A 25,577-nucleotide genomic window follows, 5' to 3' on the forward strand; every position below is an offset into this window, starting at 1 on the left:
AAAAAATTCAGCAGGAAGGGGAGCCGAAGGTTTTGTCGTGTTCTCGTAAATTGGTATTTGTTGTTAAACTCCAGAGAGATTGGGGAACATGGCTATTTTAGGTCTTGGAAATTAATCCCAATAGATCTCGTGGAGTATCTGTCTTGAGATGTGTCTGTCACCGTAAATGTTCAACAACAGGCTAATGTTTGACATTTGTCAGGTGGGCTGGCTGCTGGTTAGTAAAAATCAAGCCATAAGGAAATTACTCCCTGACTTCCTAGAGGGGTAGATTTTCATTTACCGAGTTTATCAGGAAATAAACAAGCACGAAATCCAAACGAATCCACACCTTAATCAGGGTGTTTTGTGGGGCTTAGGTTACAGTGCACATTGATTATTTGGCACATAATGTTGAGCATTCGCTCATTATTGAACATTAGCCTGCACGTCTGCTGCTTCTGCACGTTTAACACACTGAAAACACTAGTGGAAATAAAGATGAGCATACCACACACCGCCGTGGCATTTTCCTCTCAATCAGGACTCTTAGGGGACAGAATTGTGAGTTCTTCAGTTACCTCCACTCCTCATTTATCTAGCACAAAACGCAACTGATTCTTATGCATACCAACTCACAGTGCAACCTTGGGTAAGTCACTTAACCTTTTTCTGCCTGAATTTCTTCATCTGTCAAGTGCCTGTCCTGCTGAGCCCCTGTCCCATGGGGCTGGTGTGAGTATAAAAGGAGATAATGGCTGTAAAAAGGCTTTGGAAGTTGTAAAGTGCTGTACAAGTGCAGTGGTTTAATAATAATAATAATAATAATAATAATAATAATAATAATAATAATAATAATGTGGTAAGAAATGGATGTGGCTTTGGTTTCTGCTGCTACATTTTTGCCTTAGAGAAGCTAGTCATTTGCCCTCCTTTTTGCCTTAGAGAAGCTAGTCATTTGCCCTCTTGCCCTTTAAAAAAAAATTAAAAAAAGAAATTCTGAATCAATCTATCTGCCTACTCTGTGTTTATGAGGTTGTTCCAGGGTGAATTGCCGGTTAGCAAATTGTACAAGCTGCAGCTCTGGTTCAAACCAGAAATAAGCTAGAAGGTGTGCTCTGCAGCATTTGAAGTCTGGTAAAAGTTATTTCTATACAGGACAGGATAAAATGATCAGAGCAGAACAACGCACACAGATTCTTCTTGATTGTGCCTTAGAAGCAGGACAACCAAGCAAAGAAACAATCATGTTTTGAAACTACTAAGTAGTGTGAGTGAATGAAAAGGGGTTATTTGCCATTTTTGCTTTTCCCCACAAAATAATCCTAGATCCTTATCAATTCCAGAGTTAAATCCAGACTTCGGGTAGAAATTCTTTTAATCAATGGGAGAATGAAAAATATATAATATGTTATATTGTATGAAAAGATGAAAAGGCCTTGTAAGCCACGAAATCTCAACGTGCAGTATATTGTTAGGTCTGTGTGAAAATACTCCTTTGGAAAGCCCATCTCCCTGCTGATGCCAATGCTATGATTTCCCGGATGCCAGGTGAGCCTGCTGCCTTCAGACAGATGTCTGTCCACTAGTTGACTGCATTTGAATGTTCCCTTTTAGTTGGAGCTTCATTCCAGTACCTTAAGAATTTTATTCTTCTCCTAATTTTTCTTCTCAACATATTGCAAGTGCTTGTGTATTCTTTAAACTTTTTAAAAAACGGGATCTGTTGTTTACAACCGAAAGTCAAACAAAATTAGACAACCTCGCGACAGACGAAGAGAAGTAACCTCTAGGTTAGTCCTCAGGGACTAAGAGAAGGGTCCTCGAATCCTTTTGTGAGAGCAGGGGTGGATCATGAAAAAACATTCCAGGACAGAGAGCCTGAGGTTATTTGGTGCCCCCGTGGAAGGGGGAAAAGTTGGAGGCTAAAGAGGCCTCCCCTACTTGAGCATTTTTCCCTTGTAGACACAGTCGAAAGATACATTTTATGACTGCAGGACCTTGGAAAGAGAGGATTCCACAATTTCACACACCTGTTACAGTGGCAATCTTTAGAAGTTGGCTTCTATCAGGCATCTGGCCAGCTTAAAAAGAATTTTAATCAAGAAGAAGTTTATGAGGTAACATCACTTGGTCTCTCTCTTCTCTGAAGCCCTCTTGATACCAGGCAAAGGTTGTTCAATCAGTTGCTTATCAGGCCTATCTTAATTATACCTTGGAAATCAGTATGCGAATTAAATTGTCATTAAGCTGTTACTCTACTGTCTTAGAAAGTGTGTGCTCTGTCTGTTCATTTCTGAAAGGAGATTTTCTTCATCTTGAGAGTCACAGCTGGAGCATGACTAAAACCTAAAACCAGCCAGGAAACCTCCTGCTGTGTGCAGTTTCCCTAGCTTGCAGCATAATTATGCAAATCCATCTTTGACATTAGAGAAAGGCCAATGACAATGTCAGACAAATGTTATCCAATGTTCACTTAGCCCCATTTTAGGTATTCACAGAGCTGATGCTCAAGTGCTAAAATACGAACATCATTTAAATGTCTAAGGGGGTTGTCGTTTGGTTCCTGCTACCAGAGTAGTTCAATTAAAGGAAGAAACTCTGGCCTCTCCACTTTTCTCTCCTCCACCAGCTCTGGTGCTTTCGGTTCACTGGTGGTTCTTGAAACACTCCCAGCTGGTGGTTTCCAGGACACTGACCACTGTGAACTGTGCTATTCTGGAATTTGGTTATGTCTGAATGTAAAACAGAAGCACCTGCAGCCCACGCTTTATCTTGACTCTTTTGTTCATTTGTTTATTTTTATGTAGCCCCTCCCAGTGCAGCCACGTGGTCTAGGAACCATAAACATGTGGCTTTCCAAATCGAATAAAGTGGCTACAGAAATCTATCTTATTGGTTATAGAGGCTACAGAAATAGATCTGTGGACATCATGAGCTGGCAACAGAGAATGCTTTAGAATGGTGTCTACAATTCTGCATGTGAGTTACCAGAAGCCCGCCACAAAGGACTTGTCCACAGTCTCAAAGTAAATCAGTGGCATAGCGAGGAGGACAACTCAGACTTTCTGATATCCAATATAACATTCATTCTACTGCATTACATTGTTCCCAGGGAGTGTTTGAGGACTAGGGTCCAGCCTTCCACTGAGGCAATGGGCATCTTCTTATGCCACGGAATTTGGGAGGTTTTCAAAACCTCTGGAGAGGACCAGAATCCAAAGCCTTACCTCTACCAAAACAGGGAGCTGGGATCCTTGCCCAGCAATGATGATGACCATGAAGTGCAAATGACCCAGAGGACAATGTTTTTAAGAAGGCTGACTACTGAAAAGCTTTCCACATTTCAGAAAAGATCAGTTGGCTTTGAGAGACTCTGAGGACTTCGCTGAAGTAGGTTTCTTTGATTGGGCAAGCTGGATTCCATGTCTGCTATGTCAGCCTTGGTATCCAGGATGTCTGGAAAGTATGCACAGTCCATTAAGAAATGTGTGATGGCTTTTCAGGCTTTATCAAAGAGCGACTTGGGAGATTACCAGTGTAGATTACCAGGGCTTTAAAGGGGAAAATAAGACCAATATAGATGAGAGGATAATTGAACAAAAAAAGAGATGTAAGAGCAGGAATTCAAAGAAAGGAGACAGGGATCTTAGTATCCATCATGGGCTTACAAACCAGTTGAGCTCTTACCACTGAAGTAGAAATAGCAAAAGCAGATTGGCAAATTCTGTGATTATTATAGATGGGATATAGGGTACCAAACACTGGATATAGTCTAAAAGTAGAGCTGCTACTGAACCAAGCCCTGATACTTGGGTTTAGAAACTGTATCTCTGAGTAAGAGCAAACAAAACCAGAGTTGGAAGGGACAAATCTGATATACGAACAAATAAAATGGAGCCAGGACACTTCTCTTTTGTGCAACTTAAAGTGTTTTCTGCTGGTGGTGGAACAAGGCCCAATTACGGAAGACACTCTATGTTTCTGCAGTTTTATTCCCAACACTTAGCATAGTGCCTGGCACATAGTAGGAGTTCAATAAATGTTTTTTGAATGAAGGAATTAGTGAAGTATGTTCTTCCTGAAAGACCCATTCTTCTGAGTTGGGTGATTGGTGATAGGGACAGAAAAAAAGTCCAGAGGATATGTAGAATGAGAAGAACATGGCAGAAAGGTGTAGGGTAGATTTGAGAGTATAACTTGGAGGGCCTGGACAGATGCCTAAAAGATAGACTGAGTATAGTTTATTATTCTGCTGAAAGCAAAGCTTTTGTTTCCTTTCATATAAAATGAGATGATATCTCTTTGTGAGCATATTTCGAAGTTTGGAGTGTCAACATAAATATGAATTATTATCATCATTGTGCACTTTAGCTGAGTCGAGATAGGTTTGTTTGCCCTGGTCTGTTTCTTTGGGGCCTTTGTGAGTGCAGAATGGGTTTGGGATATGTACAGATTGGATAAATCTCTATGTATTTCTTTTCCTCCCCATTTGAAAAGGAATAATGTGAAGAAATTTCTTGTTAGGTTCATATGTCACTACTTGTATTGACATGAAAAGGGAGTCTTTAATGCCCTTATGATCAAAGAGTACAAGCAGAGTCACTGAGTTACCATGCCAAAGTGTTTATTGGTCATGAAAATTCAGAAGCGCCATGTTCATAAGAGTCTCCCACCCCCTCAATTGTTTGTTGCTCTGTGTTTTCATGGCACATTGCAGATTGTCCTCAAATTCTAGTCCAGTTTAGGCTCATAGGAGCTACTTAACAAATGTGTAGTATACAAATGAATGAATCAGTGAACTCAGAGACATTATTTGTATTGTACAGTAAGGGAGATATTCAAATGTCTCACTGGTACTCATTAAAGAAAAAAAATAGTATGGGAACCTTTTTTCTCCACTCAACTTCTTATAACCGCTTCTGGGTCATGATGTCCTTGACATTCAGCAAAATGGACTGTGTGAAAATGAATCATTATAGAGCGTTAAGTTTTTTAGAAAATCTAAATTCCCACTGCTTGGATTTTTGCTTACTGGTCCTTAGTAGTTTAGTAGTGTAGTGTGTTTGGGTTTGAAGTTTGCCTTCTTTCCTTCCTTCTTCACTATTAACTTGGTCAAGTTATTTAATTTTTGGTTTCTCAGTTTCCTTTTCCATAAAATTATGATAATGACAATCTCTGCTCTGTAAGGTTATGATGAGGTTTGTGTGATGCTAAATGTATATCATTATATATACATAGAAAATGCTCAATAAGTGTTTTCTGTTATTATTTTTCATTATTATTATTTTAAAAGATTTTTATTAGCAGATAGAGTATAGAAAGAGACAGGGACCTCAGGCTTGAACCTGGGAGCTAACCCATAAACTAGAGTTAAAGAAGGAGCTAGCAAAGCCAATAGAGGAGGGCTGAAGAAGAACTAGAATATCTACACAAAACACAAGGGAGGAGATATCTTTTACAAGGGATAGTCAACAGTTTCAAATACATCTGCAGAGGAAACAAGGATGATTAGGTTGAGAAGTCTATTCATTTTTGTTCAATTGCTTCTTTTTTTTTATTTAAAGATTTTTATTTATTTATTGAGAGAGAGAGAGAGAGAACATGAGAGAGAGGAGGGTCAGAGAGAGAAGCAGACCCCCTGCTGAGCAGGGAGCCCGATGCGGGACTCGATCCTGGGACTCCAGGATCATGACCTGAGCCAAAGGCAGTCGCTTAACCAACTGAGCCACCCAGGCGCCCTGTTCAATTGCTTCTTGATGGCGATTGAGTTTTTTCAATATTTACATTCATTTTCCCAGCATGGTGCCTGGTTTATGGTAGGTGGTCAATGTATATTTGTTAAATGAGTGAATGGAAAGGACATCAGAAAGGGGAATTTCCCTGGAGTTTTCATGACAGAAATCAGATTGCAAAAGGTAAAGAGTAAATGGATGATGAGAAGATGGGAGGTGCCAGTTGAGGAAATGGTTATATCACAGGTGGGAGAATTAGGATAGTAACTGAAAGAAGTCACAGGGTAAATAAAGGGCCTTTTAAAAACAATATGGAGGGGGTGGGCAACCTGGGTGTGTTTTTAATGTAGAGAGAAGATAGCAGTAGAGAGGAAGAGATTGAAGAGACCCCAAAAGAAGGGGTGAATGATGGAATAAGAAATAGGTTGGGAAGAAGAAAGTTTAAGTGGAGAACCTCATCCTCTGTGATTTAGGAAACAAAGGTGTGACCGAGGTGATGTTCAGGGATAGAAGGGAGGAACCATGAGAAACCTTGTGTCAGGTGGTCTAAGTATCCTTGGTATTGGAGAGAATAGGTGGGGCTAGGGATTTGAACCAGAAAGATTGGGAACACCTCTACAGAATGCTTTGTCTCTGATCTATGGTGTCGAGGAGTGGGCCCACTGGCCTTAGCCTTTGGCTAAGGGTTTCACATATTCCTTGGGTTCTGAAATTATTTCTGAAGAATATTTTGTAGATTTGTAATTAATTTAAGTCATTAATACTAAAGCTGGGAGAAATGTAGATAAATATTTTAAGAACCAAGCAACACTTTCATAAAATGGTGTAAAATCATGTTGGGTTCTAAGAATGTTGGTTATTATCAACAGTCACTTTGGCAGAGCATAATTAATTTTATTTCATTTACTCTCTCAACGCTAAGGCAATAACATTTCTAAATCTAGAAGAGATGTGTTAGTGTTTTCATGACAATAATTCACATGTATAAATTACTGGTTTATAGGCACACACCTTGCAAAAAATCACTATCACATTTGTAGCCCTGTGGATTCCAGGGTTTGAATTTAATCAGCCTCTGTTAAACAGTTTTTTAGTGAGTTCTTTTTTGTTTTTGTACTTTAATTTTTTTTGCCTCATCATTTTTTTTTTTTTTTTTTTTTTTTTTTTTTTTTTTTTCCGGAAGAGAAGGATTCACTGTATGTCTGCATGGGAGCAACTAAACTGAATCTGAGCCAAAAGTTTCAAGTTGATTTGGTCCATTTTCCTTAGAGTTTTGGGATTCTTGTAACAGGAAGAAGCTGAGCAATAGAAATTGGCTACAGCTAAAAACTGCACAAGCATGTAGTCCCCATCTCCTCTAGCATACAAATAAATGACACTCGGGTTCTAAAATACACAATACTTATCCTGCCCCGAAAGCACCGTTTTATAATCTGCAAGAGTGTATGTATATGGGAGGGAGAGTCCCTCAGTATGGGGATGTTTCTGTTATAAGAGGTTGCTTAGAATTTCTGGGTGTTTTTACTTCCACAGCTTTTAACATCTAGATTTCATCCTCAAGATCTCTTTCCATTTGCTTCAATGGAGCAATTTTTGTGAGTTTCGCCATTTTAAATCTGGATCAAATTTAATACTTTGTGCTTCCTTCAATTCTGGGATAGCCTGTAGCTTTTAAATTGGCCAGTTTATAACAAAAGCTGATTCTTTTTTCCCTTGCAGTTCTTCATGATTTTTCCCTTCCATTCTGCTCTTTGGCAACAAAAGAACTCTTTAGAAACTTCAATGTGTGGTTTAAAATCTGAATTTCGGTTGCTGGGAGTTTCAAGGTTTTTCACTTTTTGTTTTTATAACTACAGCAAGATGTTTTGATTTTTGAGAACTCATTCAACAACTATCAGGCTTATTTTTCATGGATTTGAAGTTACCATTTAGGGGCGCCTGGTTGGCTCAGTCGGTTAAGCATCTGCCTTTGGTTCAGGTCATGATTGATCCCAGGGTCCTGGGATGGAGCCCCAGTCCGTGTCTGGCTCCTTGCTCAGTGGGGAGCCTGCTTCTCCCTCTCCCTTTGCCTGCCACTCTGCCTGCTTGTGCATGCTCTCTCTCTCTGTCAGATAAATAAATAAATAATCCTTTAAAAATTTCATTACTGTTTAACATCTCTGTCCTTTGTGTTCAGTACACACTTTGGGTATGAGTTCCTGAGATTCAGGTGCTACCACATTTTATTAGATTGTAAAGATACAATTTTAACTTTCAAGCATATAGATGCAAAGGCTGCATTCAGATAGTTATTTTTCTGCCCACAGTAAGTTTTAAAACTGATCAAGTTTCCTTCTTCACTTGGGCCAATAGATAAACTTAAAACCAAATCTGAAGCCCACTTTCAGTAACTTCATGTACCATAGGTGTACATTTCTGGTGGCTGATCTTCCCCTCGATTTTTACTATTTTCCATTTGCTCTGTTTCTTTAAACTATTTGCTTTTTCTTCTTTTATATATGCTTATGACTTCAAGTCCTTGGCAGAAGGAGGTGGGTGATGAGTAGATACATATAAATGGTGTCTATAGCATGGACTTCCTATAACCTCCCAGTTTTCTGGAAGACACTCTAGGAAATTTGTTATCACCTCCTAAACCAGCACTTCCAAGGATATGTTTATCTGGTCACTTCCTAAGAGGTTCCTGTTCCATTCTCTTACTGTAACAAGTACAAGCCATCCCTGTGGAGGAGCCACACTGCATATATCTGGGGAAGCTTCCACCCACATCGGCTTTTATTATTTTATTCCTGAAGGGTCAATAACTTTGGAGAATTGGGCCTTTGGAACAGAGTTGTGGCAAGTGCCTTAAGGTAGGGCCATGCCATCTATACTCATGGCCACTGCTTAGTACCGCTGTAAGTATTGTAATATTCAGAAATGTCTTGCTGTCAACTCTCTGAATATGCTCCAACTTCTGTCTTTTGTTAGCTTGAAGCGTAAATGCTTACCTGAAGTAAGGTAATGGGAGATTATGTGATACTGCTAGGACATTTAAAAAAATGGATTTTGAAAGGCAAAGTCCAAGAATGGCCCTACCTTTTTGAGAATCTGCATTCTATAACCTCGAGTCAGCAAGCACAGCTTGAATCGAATCCTCCAGAGCCAGAACAGAGGTTGGTATATTTGAAATGACCTTTAGATCTTGGGGCCAGGTGCCATCTGTGCTCTGTTGACTCAGTTGGTCAGAACTCTGCATATTTTGAGCAGGATTAATATTGGTAACTGCCCTTTTGATTTAGGAGACATTTAGCAATACTATTTCACCATCTAGAAGCTTTTTCTGGGCCATTAAAAATGTTAAATTGAATCCAGTCAAGAGTGTTACCATGTTCTCCATATACAAGGTGATTCTGCAGAATATTATTGAAGAAATCATCAAGCAATATTGAGTCTGATGGTGCTACTCAGGGTTGTAAGCACTGAGAGCTGTTGATGAGGATTTTGGTATTTACATTTTTGATCTAAGGCTGGAAATGTGCTTCTTTAGTACTTTGACAATTTTATACAGTAGGTTGATCTCCGATGAAGTTAGTAAGATGAGAGATATTAAAATGGCACACGTTTGTGACCTACAAATGGCCAAGAACACCTTATGAGTCTGCCTAGCATTTTAAAAGTCTATTTCAAGGTAAAATGGAATATCTTGGCACATTTGACCTTACCACACTAATCTAGCACCAGAATTGCTTCGCCACAACACACACACATTATACAAAAACATTGCCTTGCTTCCCAGAAGAGGAAAATTTAGGAGCTCCTGAAGGGAACAGGCTGAAAGTTTCTATTTAGCTGGCAGTTGAGATTTGAGATGTTATTTAGGCCCAGGTTGGGGAGTAGGCTGATGGGGCAACAAGTGGTTAACCTGACCAAGGCTGATAAAGAGTGGGTGCTGGGTGTCAGAGCATAGCTGAGCTTTCTGCTGGAGACAGGATGGGCCTCTTGTGATCTATCTTGTTTTTGCCTGTCCTTCTGAACTCCCTTGTTCTTTCTTAAAATTGAATAAATTTTGCATGTAACATTGTGTAAATTGAAGGTGTACAACCTGTTACTTTGATAAATTTATATATTGTAATATATTGCCATTATAGTGATATTTATTACCTTACATAATAATAGTACAATTTTGTTGTCTATAACTATTACACTGTACATTAGTGCTCTATGGCTTATTTAGGACTCATTGCAAGTTAGTGCCCTTAAACAGCATCAGTATTATCCCCCGGTCCTCCCTCTCCCCTGGTAGCAACCATTTTACTCTCTGGGTTTTTTTTACAGGTTTGATTTTTCTTTTTTTTAATATTCCACATATAAGTGATATTATACAATACTTGTCTCTCTCTGTCTTAACTTATATCACTTACCATAATGTGCATAAGGTCCATCCTTTCTGATGGCTGAATAATATTCCTTTGTGTATATTTACATCTTTTTTAATCCATTCATCCATTGATGGGCATGCGACAATCTGATAAAAAATGGTCAGGAGACCTAAATAGACATTTTTCCAAAAAGGACATCAAACTGGCCAACAGGTACATGAAAAGATGCTCAACATCGCTAATCATCAGGGAAAAATGCAAATCAAAATCACAGTGAGATATCACCTCACAGCTGCTACAATCATCAAGAAGACAAGAGACAACAGGTGCTAGAGAGGATGTGGTGAAGAGGGAACCCTTATACACTGTTGGTGGGAATGTAAATTGGTGTAACCATTATGGAAAACCATATGAAGGTTCCTCAAAAAATTTAAAATAGAAATGCCATACAATCCAGAAATTCCACTTCTGGGTATATATCCAAAGGAAATGGAAACAGGATTTTGAGGAGATATCTGACCTCCTTTATTCTTAACCTATAAATAGCAATCTTAACTCTGACTTCCTGTGTCCCTGAAACTTTCACCTCTGGAAAACCATAGCTTGACATCCCAGTCTCAATGTTTAAAACCAGCCATGATAAAATGATTTCACCCCCACCCCAATGCCTGATAGTTTCCTGATAGTTTCACTTCTCTACTTGATCCTCGACCACCTCGAAACTCAGATAAACCCAGTCACTGTTATTTAGAGAGAAGGGCCTGGGTCCTAAAAACTTTATGAAAACGTATTTAAAGTATAAAAAGGAAAAAAAGAAAAAGAAATAAATATATAAAATATATGTATATATTTCTCTTGTGCATCCTGTTGCTAAGAGATATTAAAAATATTTAACAGGGGCACCTGTGTGGCTCAGTTGGTTAAGCGGCTGCCTTCAGCTCAGGTCGTGATCCCGGGGTCCTGGGATCAAGCCCTACGTCGGGCTCCCTGCTCCTCGGGAAGCCTGCTTCTCCCTCCCCCTGCTTATGTTCCCTCTCTCGCTGTGTCTCTCTCTGTCAAATAAATAAATAAAATCTAAAAAAAAATTTAACCATCAGAACACAATGAATACCAACAGTCAAGGTGACTCTACAAGTCCTGAAAACTTTTAAGGCTGTAATTGTGCATATCAGTTGAATATCAGCCTTGGCCATAACATTTCTACCAGATGAATCCTAAAGCATTTTACAAACATAAAGCCAGAATTTAATTAATCAATCAACCAATTAATTAAATGTTTATTGTAAACTTACTATGTGCCACACACTGTGTAAAATACTGGTTGTAATAAGACTAGGAGCTAAAGGAATTTTATAAGCTATTCCTATAATCATACGAGGGTTGGAAACTATGTTAAATTTCCTCTGAAATCTAGAAAAGTAAATACTCTGGGCTGATGGGAAACTCTGATCTTAATGATTTGGACAATCTAACAGTGATAAGCATTGGGTTTTCCTTTCTTTAAGATCAGTAGGAGAAAGATTTAGAATGTTTTATTTTTTCCTCCATTCTGGGACCCCAGAGAGCTGTACAGGAAGAGTCAAGTTAACTAAACCCTTACAAGTAATGCCCATGAAGGAGAGAGAATATCATCTGCATCACCATAAGGAAAAGAAACCTTCATATCACTTCTGGATTTTCACAGTTTTCTTAAATTAACAAGAGTTTATTTCAAACAGCATTATTTTTAATTTCTTCAGATCCTTTGATAGTTGGTGAGCAGCTGAAACTACAGACTGTAGACAAGACAGAAGGGAGAAAAGACATTCAAGGTGAGTACTGAGGAGAGTTTGTATGCCTAATGATCAAGAATTATCTAGAAATCCTGTGTGGTGGTGGTGGGGGGGGTCTCCCACCAGGCTGGGACCGATTATCCAGATGTTGTGGCTGGACAAAATGATGTGGGAGGGTTTGCTCTGCAGGAAATGAGCTTGATGAATGTTCCTTTACTTCAACACGTGGCACACTGAGCATATATATTCCTCTCAGGATTGTATTTTTATAGCAAAGCCAAAAAGAGGTAGGACTCCAATGATTCTTTTTTTTTTTTTTTTCAAATTAGCATTTATTTTGGATGTCTTCTGAATAAGTGAAACAGGAGCTAAAATATCAGGCATTAGGAAACTCCTGTGAAAGAAATACCTCTAAGAACTTTCTGGGTGCCATAAGAGCTTTGAAAATCTTAGAGAGCCTGAAGTTTTCTGGACATCCTTGAAGGTTCCATACATTTAGTGAAGGGAATCATCAATTGTTGATTGAAGGCAGAAACAATTTTTATCCTTACTTTGTTTTCTCAAAAAATTCTCTTCCCTCATGATTTCTCTTCCCCGGTGATGAAGAAAAATAAATGAATTATTTTGTCTGATTTTCCTTCTGGGCAGGCAGTGTTTACTCGGAGTAACCCCCTGAAAGCTTGGTCAGAGCAGTTGAGAAGGTATAAACAATTCTGCTGAATGTAAAAGGAAGATAACTTAATAACTGTTTAGGCCTCTTTAGTTGCCTTATTTATGCCTTTAAAAACTTATCTGTGGAGGAAATTACACTTCTAGGAATAGCAGTGATTTCAGGATTCATCTTCATATTGTCCTTTATCATGGATAAAATGCCTCCTCAAAGGGGGACTTCTTTTTTTTAAAGATTTTATTTATTTATTTGAGGGAGAGAAAGAGAGAGAGAGAGAGAGCACGAGTGGGTGGAGGGGCAGAGGGAGAGAGAGAATCTCAAGCAGACTCCCTGCTGAGCACAGAGCCCATATTCAGATTTGGATTTGGATTCGGGCTCAATTTCATGACCCTGAGACTATGACCTGAGCCAACACTTGGTTTTGGCCAAATTGGCCAGTTGGCCAAAACCAGGTGTTGGACACTTAACTGACTGAGCCACCCAGGTGCCCCCAAAGGGGGAATTTTTAAGTAAATATGGTAGTCATGAATCTCTGTGCCAAGTTTGCCAATAAAAATGTCCTTTCAGACATTTCACCAAGAATAGTAAAATACATTTGAATATATTTCATTTTTTTTTGCTGGTCCTTTTTAAAATTTAAGTATAGTTAACATACAGTGTTACATCATTTTCACATGTACCGCATAAGAATTCAACAATTCTATACATTTCTCAGTGCTCATCAAATAAACATAGTTCATTTTTAAATAAAAACACATAAATACATTTGTTGTACTTTATGGATGATACTAAATAGTTTACTTTAGTGGTAGTACATCTAAATACCATGTATTTGTTAAAAAAGGACTCTTCTGAAAAGAAATAAAAGTTATAACCCTTTGCTTCTTTCCAATTCAGATAATGTCTACATAATGTTAATCTTAATTAACAAATTACATGCTTTGGTCCTCGATGAAACTATCTGAGGAAACAGAGTATCCTCATCTACATACTAAAATTGTCATATTGCCTAGAAGTCACTGGTTGCATCCATACAGGTTGTAGCATCCACAAAATTCTTTTTTTAAAAAAGATTTTATTTATTTATTTGACAGAGAGAGAGAGATCACAAGTAGGCAGATAGGCAGGCAGAGGCAGAGGGAGAAGCAGGCTCCCCGCTGAGCAGGGAGCCCCATGTGGGGCTGGATACCAGGACCCTGGGATCATGATCTGAGCCAAAGGCAGTCGCTTAACTGACTGAGCCACCCAGGTGCCCAACATCCACAAAGTTCTTATAATGACTGCATCTTGAGAGAGAGCCTAGCTGTTCTTTGTTGAACAAGTATACAGTTGTTAAGTGTTTGGGGACTTGTTTCTCAAGCTTCGGAAATCAAAGTGTCTTAAACTTTCTTGATTGTGAATCTTCAGGGAAGGAATTCAAATTAATTTAATCATTTTTAAAGCACCTACTAAATTGTCAGTACTCTGCCAGGTACTGCATCTGGAAAGGGAGATAAATGAAGTAGAATGCTGCCCTGTTTATTTAGAGCGCAGATATTTGGCACTTGCAAATGTCTAGAATATTTGCAAACTGAAGTAAATAAAGAAGCCTCCAAGTGCAACCATTCTTGTTCAAAATAGCTGAGAAGATGCAATGTGTTTGGCTAATCTTCCAAGCAGAATAAAGGACTGTTCTGTTTGACTAGTGATGATGGCTATAGGAGTCAAAAATTGATAGTGACAAAGTATTCCAATTTTCATAAAATGGAAACAAAAAATAAAAGTAAAGTTTATTCTCACCAAAATGTACCCAAACTGGGGCAAAACTTGTCGTTCTGCACAATTTTTGGAACAAAATGCTTAAAAGGCTGAAATAGTCAAGGACTTTAATTTTCCCAGGACTTCTCTTAAACTGTTGATATTCAAATCATTTTCTTCCATGTGTCTTTCTTGGTATCATCCTCTTTAGTTCCCCTTTTTCATTCTTCTTTTGTTCACTGGACTTACTCTACCAGATCTTCAGCTGTCGATGGTGTTGCGTATGATCAGAGTAGTTCTTCAGCAACACTTTTATCAACTGCATGAAATCCTAAATGTTTTTCAAGATTTGCAATTTCACTCTGAAATTGGTTTGCTTCGCATTGTCTGACAATATCAGAAAATCTGCCAGACAATGGTCAACATAGGTTCATACTAGGCAGGAAGAGATGCTTGAGTAGAGACTAATTTTATAGGTGGTCAGTTGATTCATGAATAATTTGTATTATGATGACTCTTCCTTCTCCTCATATCCTCTCTTTTTTTAGAGATTTTACTTAACTAGAGAGAGAGAGACAGCATAAGGGAGAGCACAAAGTGAGAGTGAGAGGGAGAAGCAGACTCCCCGCTGAGCAGAGAGCCCAACTCGAGGCTCTATCCCAGGACCCTGAGATCATGACCTGAGCTGAAGGCAGCTGATTAACCAACTCAGCCACCCAGGCGCCCCCTCCTCATATCCTCTTAAATCTGGGGACCTGGATAATGGATACTCAGATAATGAAGACCACCTGTTCTTGTGTTTCCTACAAGCCAAAGCAAATTCAGAGCTTTTATTATTATTATTATTATTATTATTATTATTATTATTATTATTTGAGAGAGAGTAAAAGTGAGAGAGATGGCAGAGGGAGAAGCAGACTCCCCTCTGAGCAGAAAGACTGGTGCGGAGTTTGATCCCAGGACCCTGGGATCATGAGCTGAGCCGAAGGCAGATGCCTAACCAACTGAGCCACCCAGGCTTTCCAAATTCAGAGCTTTTAAATGAGATTATTTAATGCAAAATTTTTCTGTACTATTTCATTATCAAAAGGAATGTACTTATCTTTTAAATTGAAGCCTTAAGCATATACTTTTATTGTTCTAAATGTTAAATGTGAATGGATTCTGTCTCCTCTAAACGATTGTGAACTTCTCAAGGACAGGACATCTGGTAGCAAAACATAGAATATATCTAACATGATGGAAGAATACTTTTTGAGGTAGCACTCAGCCTAGAAGTTGTTCTTTTTCTGTTAAAATCCAGGGTGCCTTATAATATTGTCTCCCAAACTATGTTCTTTGGTATTCTTGTTTTCTATGGGAAGTTAACAAAGTTTCCAAGAGAAAACATTTCCATGTTCAAAGTTAATTTGGGAAAGGAATGTAAAAATGTGTACCTGCTATGGAAAACAGTATGGAGTTTCCTCAAAAAAAAAATAAAAAAAAAATGGAACTACCATATTATCCAGCAATCCCACTATTAGATGTTTATCCAAATCAGGATCTCAAAGAGGTACCTGAACTCCTATGTTCATAGCAAGACTATTCACAGTAGTCAAGATACGGAAACAATCTAAATGTCCATCAGTGGATGAGTGGATGAAAATGTGGTATATACATAAAATAAAATATTATTCAGCCTTTAAAAAAGAAGGAAATCGGGGCACCTGGGTGGCTCAGTTGGTTAAGCGACTGCCTTCAGCTCAGGTCATGATCCCAGGGTCGTGGGATCGGGCCCCGCGTCTGGCTCCCTGCTCGGTGGGAAGCCTGCTTCTCCCTCTTCCACTCCCCCTGCTTCTGTTCCCTCTCTCGCTGTGTCTCTCTCTGTCAAATAAATAAATAAATAAAATCTAATTTAAAAAAAATTAAAAAGAAGGAAATCTTGTCATATGCTACAACATGGATGAAACTTGAGGGCATTATGGTAAGTGAAATGAGCCAGTCGTGAAAAGACAAAGACTGCATGATTCTACTGACATGAGGTATCTAAAGTAGTCAATTTCCTTTTTAAAAATATTTTATTTTTAAGTAATCTCTTCACCCATCGTGGGGCTCAAACTCACAACCCCATTATCAAGAGTTGCATGCTCTATTGACTGAGCCATCCCAGAGCCCTAAAGTAGTCAATTTCTTACAGAAAATAGAATGGTAGTTGCCATGGACTGAGGGGAGGCAGGGAAGGGGGGTTGTGGCTCAGTGGGTGTACGGTGTCAGTTTTGCAAGATGAAAAAGAGATCTATTGCACAATAATGTACATATAGTTAACACTACTATACTCTACACTTAAAAATAGTTAGATGGTAAATTTTAGGATGTATTTTTTGCCACAATAAAAAAATTAATGTGGGAAATAGCATACATTGAATCTTCCTCTAGGTATTTTCTTGAATATTAGTGTATTATTAGTGTTGAGCATCACTCCCATAGGGAAATTTGTTTACCTTTCTTTAACCCACGATTTCCCAAGCTCATTTGACAACCAATCTTTTTTTCATTGTTAGTGAGGAATACTTCTTAACATTCTGGCAGACATTAGTAATGTGTGGACTAGCAGTTTGGGAAAAATGCTGCCCTACAGAGGTCCTACCCCACCACAGCACAGAGTGAAGAAAGTATAAATTCAGTTTTGGAGATAAAATATTCAACAGAGCACATACTGGAAAGCCTCACCACTTTTAGTTCTTTCAACATTTATAAAAGTCATTGTAGTAGGAAATAAAAATCAGGAGCTATAGAAATATATTTGATGAAAACTGTGCTTAGGTCAATGATTCCCAAACCTGGCTGCATCTGCTAGGTCACTTTAAAAAAACACAGTTTAGGCTTCTCTACCCAGAAATTCCGATTTAATAGATTTGAAGATCAGCCAGGTTTGGGAATCATGGCATTAGAAGTTTGGATTTTGAATAATTGCATACAGAGAGATTGAAAATCACTTGAGATTTGCATTTTTGCTCTGATATAAGGAAATGAGGGCACAGATCACGGATGAAGAGAGGATAACAAAAGATAAAGATGACTTGGACTAGAACCAGAGCACAGAGCCTTTTGGCTAAGGTTTTCATGAATTCCTAAGAAAGGACTGGAAGTAAGTCAATAGCCAAATCCCTTTTAGTGATGCTTGAAATTATTTGTATTTGGTTTATACATATTCATGATAAAGTTAACTGCTTAATAAATTACACACATAGTCATTACATAGGGTAGGTTTTTCAACCTGTAGGTCATGATTTAAGCATTTTGTCTGTTATTTCTGATGTATGAAAACTGCTGTTCTCCTTTGATAACTGTAATCAGGATTTCTTTTCCCCAGAGTGGACAGACAAGCTAGAAGTTCTTGTCCACTGGTATTATACCAAGACCTATTTCTTTCTAAGTTATACTCTCTACGTGTTAGACAAATACTGGAAAAGAGAGTCAAGGAATCAAGTTGTTAGAAAAAAGATCTTTAAGAAGAATAAAAATAAACATGAAAATATGAGGATATAGCATACAAATAACCTTAGGCTGCAAACTTTCTTGTTAAATCAGCATGAACTCAAACCCTATCAACACATCAGCAATTTGATAGGTTATAGGAGAATATGGATCACAGCAACACAAATCAAATTAATAGAGTTGATTTCAGGAGCCACATGATCTTTTTGAAAAAATATCTCAAAGCTGAAATGGTGGGGCACCTGGCTGGCTCAGTCAATAGAGCGTGTGACTCTTAATCTCAGGGTCGTGAGTTCAAGCCCCACATTGGGCGTGGAGCCTACTTAAAAAGAATTTAAAAAAGAATTTAAAAACTGAAATGGGGGCCTCAGTCTGGGAATTTTGAGTTAATGCATACTCAACATGGACTGAAAGGTGCTAGAACACCAAACAAATGATACCTGCCCCCATAGCTGAGGGATCCTAATATCCTAAGGGATTTTATTTCTCTATTCTAATGTTTTATCTCTGACCTTAAAAAAAAGGAAAATGAATGTGGGATGGAGGTAGCCAACAGGTGCACCAGCTGGAATGCTTGGCTTCAAATACAAGCCCTGCCACTTGCTGAATGACCTTGAATTAGTTGCTTTGCCTCTCTCAGCCTCTCTCCTCACCTGTAAAAAATGGGGTTATAATTACACCTATCTCGTAGGGTTGTGAGTTTTATTTATCTTTTAAAAAGATTTATTTATTATTTTTAGAGAGAGAGAGCGGGGGAGAGGGGCAGAGGGAGAGGGAGAGAGAAACCCAAGCAGACTCTGTGCTGACCATGGAGCCCAAAGTGGGGTTCAAGCTCACAACCCTGAGATCAGGGCCTGAGCCAAAACCAAGAGTCCAACACTTAACCAACTGTGCCACCCAGGTGCCCCTAGGGTTGTGAGTTTTAAATAAGATAATGTAGGTAAAGCCCTCAGAATAGTACCTGGCCTGTGGAAAGTACTCAATAAATGGTAGCTGTTATCATTGTCAGTCATTGATTTCTCGCCATGAGCAAGTTTGAACCTCTTTCCTGAGCCAGGATTCTAGAGACAGTAGACAGTGAGGGGTAAGTCAGGGACTAGAAAATGATGGGGAACAACATTTACTTGCTAAGGATTAAATCTATCTCATGGCATTCCAATTCAATCTTAACTTTTTTTCCCCACAGTTTGGATAAATCTCATTCCACATGATGTTTATTGTACTCCATCTGTAAGTCTATTTTACATGATAAAATTAGCTCTCTTGACTGCATCAGGAAAGAAAATATCTTTGATATGCTAATTCTAATTTTTATGCCAGTAATGACTCCTGATAAATTATTTCATCTCTTAGACCAGAGCACTTAAAATGGTAACTGCAAAGGAGTACTGTTAAGGGTGTCAGAGCTCATTTTCCAGGAAGTTGCTGTCAGAAAAGAAGACATCACTTAAGCCGAAAGAAAGCCTTTCTCAAGATTGGCATATTTCTTATCTCCAGGAAAAGCTGTTGGGGGTGGGGGATTGGGGCTTAGTGTCTAGGCTGACAGGCAGAATTAGGTACTTTTCAGGTGCTGAACTCTTTATTTTAATGTTGTCGTCTGTGATATTTGGATTTCTCAGGCCACCCAGAAATGCTCCTAACCCATGACTTTTATTTATTTTATTTTTTTAAAGATTTTATTTATTTATTTGACAGAGAGAGAGACACAGCGAGAGAGGGAACACAAACAGAGGGAGTGGGAGAGGGAGAAGCCGGCTTCCTGTGGAGCAGGGAGCCGGATGCGGGGCTTCATTCTGGGACCTGGGATCATGACCTGAGCCCAAGGCAGACGCCCAACGACAGCCACCCAGGCGCCCCTGACCCATGACTTTTAATTGGTTTGTTTTGTCACTCAAATGTACACTTGATATACTGTAGGTCACCATGTCAAATCCCCTGTTAGATTTTAATTATTATGATTGTACAATTGGGGAGGTAAGGAATGGTCAAGGGAAGAGGCAAATCTCCCAAGACACAGCCTAAACTCTTCATCCTCTGCCTGCCACCTGCATTAGCTCCCACCATTCCCCATCCCATACATTCTTTTCCTTGTCCATTATCTGCCTAAAATGCTCCATGGTTTCTTGTTCCTGCTTCTTTTCTCATTTATTAATTCATTTCACAAACATGTCTTGAGCGCCTGCTATGTGCAATGAACTGCACTCGAAATTGGAGTTAGGAGAGTGAATAGGACAAATGTTGTCCTGGCTTGAAATACTTCTTGTTCTTCCTATCTTTAAACATGTCCACCATCCTTCAAGACCCGACTCCAAGTCGTCCTACTGTATGTACCTCTCTCTGATTAACTCAACCCTCAGGACCCCTTCTTGCTCTCAACTAGCACTTAATTGGTATACCATTCATTTGACTCTCATCATATACTCTATTTTCTAGTAGTTGTTTTTTTTTTTTTTTTAAGATTTATTTATTTATTTATTTGAGACAGAGAGAATGAGAGACAGAGAGCATGAGGGGGAGGAAGGTCAGAGGGAGAAGCAGACTCCCTGCCGAGCAGGGAGCCCGATGCGGGACTCGATCCAGGGACTCCAGGATCATGACCTGAGCTGAAGGCAGACGCTTAACCATCTGAGCCACCCAGGCGCCCCTCTAGTAGTTGTTAAAAATACCTCTGGCCCAGGGTGCGTGGTTGGCTCAGTCGGGTAAGCATCCCACTCTTGATTTCGGCTCAGGTCATGATCTCGATTGGGGGCGTGAGATTGAGCCCAGTGTCTAGCTCCGTGTTCAGCAGGGAGTCTGCTTGGAATTCTCTCTCCCTTTCCCTGTGCCTCTCCCCCAGCTCCCATGTGCTTGTTCTCTCTCGCTCTCTCTTACTCTCAAATAAATAAATAAATCTCTTTTTAAAAATGCTTCTGGCTGCAAATAATAGAATGCCTAATTAATAGCAGCTGATCCATAGAGCTGTCAAAAAGGAGGTGGCCCAGGGGCACCTGGGTGGCTCAGTCTTTGGGCGTCTGCCTTCTGCTCAGATCATGATCCCAGGGTCCTGGGGTCGAGCCCTGTATCGGGGTCCCTGCTCTACAGGAAGACTGCTTCTCCCTCTCCCACTCCCCCTGCTTGTGTTCCCTCACTCGCTTGTCTCTCTCTGTCAAATAAAATTAAAAAAAAAAAAGGAGGTGGCCTCAGAATTGATCTGGCGTCTTAAAAATGTCATTAAGGAGTTTGATCCTCCTGCTGCCTTCCTCAGTGAGCCAGTGAAGTCTTCCCTCATAGTTTGAAAATGGCTGCTGATGTTCCAAGTACCACATCGTTACATTATAGCATCCAAAGCAAGATGTAACCGTGGTACCAAAAGAGCCTCCTGCTTCCATGATTTTTTCAGAAGCCAAAGACAATTTATAGACATTGGCAAAGGGGTGCGGAGTTGCCATTCCTGGCTTAAATCATTATGGTTCACCTCGTAGATCTGGACATATTGCTGCCAGAACAATATTGGGGATCTGTTAGGAAAGAAAGAGGGAGAAGTGACTGTTGGCTAGGAAACCAACCCCATATGCCACTGTGTTTATGATTTTGATTTGTACATTTATTAGCTATGTTACCTTGGACAAATTAGCTACCCTTTCTAATTCTCAGTTAATATATCTACAAAATTAGGCATAATAATACCTATCTCATAGGGCATCAAATGAAATAGTGCTTCTAAAAATGCCTCACAAGTAGCAGACCCTCAAATCTCTCCTATATACATAGATTAGGCATGGCTCTAGAATAGCAGACCTCCAACCACGCTCCTAGATTCTCATCTATAGTCTTTGTCTCAGTTTACACAAATAATTTTATGAAGCTTTGTTTTTTTTAAATTTTTTTAAATTTTTTTTTTTTTAAAGATTTTATTTATTTATTTGACAGAGACAGAGACAGCGAGAGCAGGAACACAAGCAGGGGGAGTGGGAGAGGGAGAAGCAGGCTTCCCGCTGAGCCGGGAGCCCAATGTGGGACTCGATCCCAGGACCCTGGGATCATGACCTGAGCCGAAGGCAGTCGCTTAACCAACTGAGCCACCCAGGCGCCCTTTATGAAGCTTTGTAATGTTGATTCTGTGTATATGCGAAGTAAGTGATTGCCTATGATTGTAATACACGGAGTATTAAAAGAGACTCTCAAATCTAAAAATGCCTTCTTCACAATTCCTGTGGCTCACATCTCCTGTTATAATTCAACGATCCTTAGAAGGATAACACAGAGAAGTATTTATCAGGTAGTAGTGTGTTAGTGTGAATTTTGTGATCAGATCTTTTTCAGTGATAACTTAGAGTAAGTTGAAGGATGAGGGATTGATTTAGAAACCACATACAGTATGATTAGCTTAATTTTTTTTTTCATTCGAGTTCTAGAGCTCAGGATATAATAAGTAAGTTCATACTAAGGTATAATATCTAACTCCAATCTAACGTGTTAAATAGCCTAATCATGCGTAGACTTTCACAACTAGGTCAGACTCTGGAATCACACAGTTCTGAGCTTGAATTCCATCTCTCACTCAGAGTGTGACTGTCAGCAACTTACCTAGCCTCTCTGTGCTGTGTTATCTACCTGTAAACTATTGAAACTAGTACCAATAACCTTATAGAGTTCAAAGCATTAGACTATATAAAAGGGCTTAGTGCAGGTCTGGTACACATTAAGTGTGCCCAAATGTTCACTAATAGTATTGTTATTTATTAATATAAATCTTATCATAAAAAATATAAATCTTATTAAAATCATCTTATAGTATAGAAATAGCAGAGAAGATGATTCTTATCTTGCCTTTGAAGAAATGGACACATAAAGTTTAACTCATTTGCCTTACATCTATCTCATAGGAAGGTAATGATAGAGCCGGGACTAGAATCTAGGCCTTTAGCACAGAGCCAGAGGTTCTTCCACCTGGATTAAAGAGTCAAAGACCTCTGTGCTCTTCCTAACAAAAACTGATTCATAATGACAAAGCTAATTTGTGGCAGCTATTTTGATAAAAGAACAGGTTTTTTTTTTTAATTTGTTTTAAAAAAAATTTTTAAATTATTTATTTATTTGAGAGAGAGAGAGAGAGAGAACGGGCTGGGGGAGGAGCAGAGGGAGAGGGACAGGTAGACTTATGCACTAAGCACAGAGCCCAAAGCATGGCTCAATTCCAGGACTTGGAGATCATGACCTGAGCTGATAGCAAGATTCAGACGCTCAATCAGCTAAGCAACCCAGATACCCCAAATACTGGGGTTTTTTTTGTTGTTGTTGTTGTTGTTTTAATTAACAAGCAACGTATGCCGCAAACATTTGTGGCACTTCTTCTATCCACCACTTTATCCTTCTTACCCAGTCTCAGGAGGTATCAAGCTCACACATGGAGAGTGGGAGTCAGAAGTGTGGCAAGACGGTCTGTGGCAGGAAATAACCTTGTTGGTCTTTTTCACTATTATATGCCCAGCACTTAGCATAGAGCCTATCACATGGTAGGTGCTCAATAAATACTTGCAAGATAAATGAATTGTTTGGTATTTTTTAAGAGCTGAAAATGTAATGGTTAGAGTTTTCTTTTTTCTTTTTATTTTCAATTTGTATAAAAATATCATGAACCACCTGATTTTTACAATAGGATCATTTGAACAACATGTGTCTTTCCAAAGACATTTAGAACATAAGAATGAACTAGCCAGGCTGGGATTTGTAATTTTTCCAATCCAGATCTGGACTTTGGACAAGGTTTCATTTCATACAGAGTTTGACTTTAACGTTGGTCTTCTCTCAAACTGCTCACAAATCACTTCCTGCAGTGAGAGCTAATTTTCTAAAGGAGCAGCAAAGCTCAGTCCTTGGGGGCAAATTCAGCTATGTCTTTCTGGCTTTTTGAGAAATGAAATGTTTAGACAGTGGTTTAACTTTTTTCTTAGATCAGTCAGCACAGATATAGTGCCTTGAAAAGTAAATGGATGAAGTAACCCTGAATTAGGAAAAGATGACAGTCTCTTTAACAATGGGCATTCTCTAGTCAAAACTGTCATTATTCTCTGTGCTCCTGGGTGGCTCAGTCGGTTGAGCATCCAACTCTTGGTTTTGGCTCAAGTCATGATCTCATGGGTCGTGAGATCGAGCCCTGCATTGGGCTCCATGCTCAGGAGGAGTCCACTTGAGATTCTCTTCCTCTGCCCCTTCCCCCACTCGTGCTCTTTCTCAAATAAATAAATAAAATCTTAAAAAAAAAAAAAAAAGACTGGATGGTCATTATTCTCTCCCAACACCTCTACTGGGATCTGATAGTGTTTCTGTTTTCTCCTCTATCCCTCATCCCAGAAAAAGGCTTCTTCTCAGTCATTTTAGACATCACAGTAAATATAAAATTGCTCATTAATTAATTCACTCCTCTGTCATTTTGTTCACTGAGTGTTTGCTTTCTGCCAGGCACTGGTAGAAATCCTGAGGAGTCAGAAAGGAGTGAGGCATAGTCTGTGCCCTCAAGGAATTCACAACCTCATGGAGGTAGACAGACAAGCAAACAGATAAATTATAAAGCAACAGAGTTAAGTGCTATTACTGAGATATGAGCCAAATGCTGTAGGAACCCAAACTCTCTGTCTCCCAAGAGTATCTGATTTATCATCTTTATCTCTAATTCTGAAAGAGAATGCAAAGTCCTCATTAAATTACTTCAAGCCTCATAGAACAGGCTGGAGAGATATTTTTGGCAAAGGGCACCTTCCTGTTGTCCCTGGAATAACATGAAGAGGCTGCATACCCCATCTTGCTAATAACAGTATGTCTTCCAGCAAATTAATATAACATCTGGCTCAAAAGGAAGTACTCCCATCAGTTAGCTGGAAGAAAGACATGTCTTCTACAAGATATCTGAAGCAGTTCTGCAGATGAAGGTAGCGTGACACAGAGGGCTATGTATTTTGGGGGACTGCATCTAAAGCAATTGTCTCACCTGGCATGGCAAGTATAATGGAAACTAGGCTACTGAATAACTAGAAAGTAAAAGAGTTTTTATGAGCACTCAGACATGAGAAGTCGTTGGGTTTTTTACCAGTCCAAACCATCCCATTCAGAAGTACTCTTTTTCCTTCTGCAAAGGGATCCTGCCATCCCACTGCTCAACAGTGCGGAAGGGCCCCTGAAATCAGGTCCTCTGCCTCTGGGTCTGAGAGGTATTACATATGACCTGCCTAACAGTGGAAAACTTTTAACAATGTGGCCTGTTAACGAAATAACAAACAAACAAAAAGCAAAACAGAACAGTAAACAAAAAATATCTCTTTTTCAGGGAAAGTGTGTTGGGGAACCTACACATGAGGAGTACTGAGTTTGTCATGGACTTGTAGGATACTTTACCTTTAAGTAATGTATCATTTTGTCTTTCCTTAATGCTAGAATTAGTGATGATATAGTTTTCTTGGGGATGTTGGTGTCATATACGGACACAATCTTTGCCAAACCATTAATCTCTTAGTAATAGTATGAGGAAACAGTACCATGCTGTCTAGATTGGAATATCATTTATTTTAAGGTATATTTACAAGTATGTTGAAAAATTTAGGACATCTGGTGCTATAGACTGAATGTGTCTCCTCCAAATTCAAATGTTGAAACCCAATTCCCAATGGCATTAAGAGGTGGGGACTTTGGGAGGTGATTAGGTCATGAGGGAGGAGCCCTCATGAATGGGATTAGTACTCTGATAACAAAGGAACTCTAGAGAGCTCCTTTGCCCTTTCCACCATGTGGGGACACAGCAAAAGGATGGCCATCTATGAACCAGAAAGGAGGCTTTCATCAGACATAGAACCTGAGACACCCTGATCTTGGA

At 39.2% G+C, this 25,577-nt stretch overlaps 1 long non-coding RNA gene across 1 annotated transcript in view; it reads left to right on the forward strand.

The window, feature by feature from the left end:
- The window catches only part of LOC135362028 (uncharacterized), a 52,506-nt gene extending 27,931 nt beyond the window's left edge, over positions 1 to 24,575 (forward strand). The window contains exons 4-5 of the long non-coding RNA XR_010406319.1: positions 11,815 to 11,886; positions 24,538 to 24,575. This is a non-coding gene — a long non-coding RNA (uncharacterized LOC135362028). The remainder of the gene's footprint in view (positions 1 to 11,814; positions 11,887 to 24,537) is intronic.
- The last annotated feature ends 1,002 nt before the right edge of the window (positions 24,576 to 25,577 follow it).

This window comes from Mirounga angustirostris, unplaced genomic scaffold, assembly GCF_029215605.1.
Source record: "Mirounga angustirostris isolate CCGP_5_RB_7025 unplaced genomic scaffold, mMirAng1.0.hap1 SCAF_11, whole genome shotgun sequence".
Taxonomy (NCBI): domain Eukaryota; kingdom Metazoa; phylum Chordata; class Mammalia; order Carnivora; family Phocidae; genus Mirounga; species Mirounga angustirostris.